General features: G+C 47.9%; 1 pseudogene; it reads right to left on the reverse strand.

The window, feature by feature from the left end:
* Positions 1 to 1,806: 1,806 nt before the first annotated feature.
* On the reverse strand, positions 1,807 to 2,590 carry LOC109449061 (ferritin light chain pseudogene; annotated as a pseudogene).
* Between the last annotated feature and the right edge of the window lie 155 nt (positions 2,591 to 2,745).

Raw genomic sequence — 2,745 nt, forward strand, 5'->3', positions numbered from 1 at the left:
TGCAGCAGCTGCTCCTCCTGGTCTTCCTCAGACTGGGTGTTCATACACACAAACTGCTCCACTGTCCTTTGGAGAGCTTTGGCCGGCACCATATCCTGCCGACTACGCCATGTGTCGTGCGGGGTGACCCTGCTCGCTGCGCCATTTGTCATGCGGGAGATCCTGCTCACAGCGCCATTTGTCGTGCCAGGCGGCCTGTGGGGTCTCTGCTCCCGCTCCCCATACAAGAACGCAGGATATGGTGAGGCCAAAAAGGAACACCCACAGAGCCATAGGTAGGGGAGTCATACCACTATATTCTCTCTGGCGGCACTATACTCTCACTGGAGGCTGGATCCACACTGTCCGCAAACCGCCATCCACACTTGCCAGCCCAGCTGCCATCTTCTTGCTAGCCCCCATTCTTTCTCTCTTCTCTTTTCTTCTTCTAGCATAGCCACAGCAGTTATATTAGTGGCCAATGGCTCACTGGTTACAGCTGACGGCCAACTAGCCACAGCTGATGGCCATGCAATCACAGTTGGCCATTTACTACCTGAGCCAACACCTTTCTATGTGAGGCCGAGAGCCTGGAAACTACTCTCTGGGGCTCCGCCCCCACACTGCCTCAATCTATTCTCCGTTGACTGACTCATCTTACTGTTTTTCCTCCTCTTACAATTTCAAAAGCAAAAACTACCAGTGTAAGAAGGAAGACAGCAAACAGAACAAAACTGGTTTCCTCAACATTTTTGTAAACAGCTTTGATTTGTCCACTGTTTGCTGATAAACATTTCTTAGCTATCAATCTCCTTATGCATTCATTCGATTGAATTTACTGTGGACTCCTAGAAGTTTATTAAGTCTATTTCTAACAAAAGAGCATGTTATTTAACTTCTTTCTTTCTTTTTTCTTAGTTCAGACTTGTTTTGATTACACCTGACAGAAACCCAACTCTAACTAGCTTAAGCATAAAAGGAGATTGATTGGATTACATAGCTGGGAAGTCTGGGAATTGATCTAGCTTCTGGTTTGACTAAACTTGGGAACTCAAAGGTTGCCATAGGCAGCCCCCACCCACTTGTCAATATTGTCTTTATTCTTTCCTACTGCAGGCAGGTATTCTCTATGTAGTGAAAAAAGAAAAAAAAAGTGGCTGCTGGCAGGCCCCATTCACATACCTCAGAAAAGCAAGACCCTATTTTCTCAAGCTCCACATAGAAAAAGGCTTTAATTGGCCTAGGCCCGGGCACATGCCCATTTCTGGACCAATCACTGTGCCTAAGAGAATGAGGTACTGTGATTGGCTGGGCCTAAGGATCTCTGCTTGGCTGCTCCTCCCACTACACAATCACAGAGTGGCAGGGGAACAGTTCCTTAAGAAAAGAAACACGTTTGGAAGACAAAATTGGTAGATTGCTACTTCAATGTCCATATTAGTAAAATAATAATGTCCTATAATGCATTTAGCTTTTAGTTTTACAAATAAGAAACATTGTACAAATAGAGAGATAAACATGCATTCTCTGATAGTTTAAAAATTGAAATATACTTAAAGATAATAATAAAAAGAAGGGCTCCAACAGTCTTCTATGTTTTAAGCTTTGTGCTGTGCTAAGTAGTTTGCAAACATTATCTCATTTAATCCCAACAACAATCTTATGTGCTAAATAAATTAAGTGCGGTTTTTTAGCTCCATTTTCTGGCTGAGAAAACTGATACTTAGAGAAAAAGGTTAAGCATACCTAGAATCACACAATAAGAACAGATCTGTATGACTCCAAAGCCCATACTTTAAGCAATACTCTGAAGCTGTGAAGGAAATATACTCTATTAACTCAAGATCTTTATTATTTTTAAATTTATTTTTGCTGGGAAAAGCTTTATTGTTTCAACTAGGTACATGGCGTGGGAGAGGGCTCCGGGGTGGTTAGAAGGCTGCCTAGTCCTTTCAGGGAGAGGCTCAGGCAGAAGCCCATCGCCAAGGGGATGCAGAGGGGCCCCTCAAAGGCCTCTGGGCTCCAAAGGCTCCTATAGTCATGCTTGAGGGCAGGCCTTTCAGGGCCAAGCCCGGCCGGGGGGCTGGCCAGCCTGTGGAGGTTAGTCCGGTGGTCGCCCATCTTCTGGATGAGTTTCACCTCTTCATCCAGGAAGTGGTTCTCCCCAAACTCAGAGAGATGGGAGTCTGTGCCGGCAGCACCCAGGGCCTGCGGTTCCAAAAGAGCCTGGTTCAGGTTCTTCTCCAAAACGGCTTCCATGGCACCCTGTTTTACTCCCCTCACCTTGGGGAGGCTTCTGCAGGTCCTGAAGAGGGTGCGACCGCCAGGCTGGTTTTGCATCTGCAAGAGACGTTCGGCGCCCTTGTGCTTCTCCCCTCGCGCTTCTCCCCTCGCGGAAGAAGTGGCTCACGCCCTCCAGAGCCACGTCGTCAGGGTGGAAACAGACGCCCAGAGAGAGGTAGGTGTAGGCGGCCCGCAGGTGCAGGTGGATCAGGCGCTTGACTGCGGCCTCCACGTCGGTGGAATAATTCTGACGAACCTGGGAGCTCGTGGTTGCTCAGTAATAAGGAGTGAAGCTCAAAACACGGTGTTGGCTGGTCTGGGAGGCCATGAATGGGTGAGTTGGTTCCCAAGGTTGAGTGGAAAAGGGGTTGGAGGGTGGTCAGAGGCTGGAAGAAGGGGGGTCCCTGGGTCTGTTCCGTCCAAACACTGTTGAAGCAAGAGACAGATCGGGGGACCGCGGAAGGCACTACTCAAGGTCTCTTT

This window comes from Rhinolophus sinicus, chromosome 2 (assembly GCF_057876585.1).
Source record: "Rhinolophus sinicus isolate RSI-liver-muscle chromosome 2, RSI-T2T, whole genome shotgun sequence".
In the NCBI taxonomy this organism is placed as follows: Eukaryota; Metazoa; Chordata; class Mammalia; order Chiroptera; family Rhinolophidae; genus Rhinolophus; species Rhinolophus sinicus.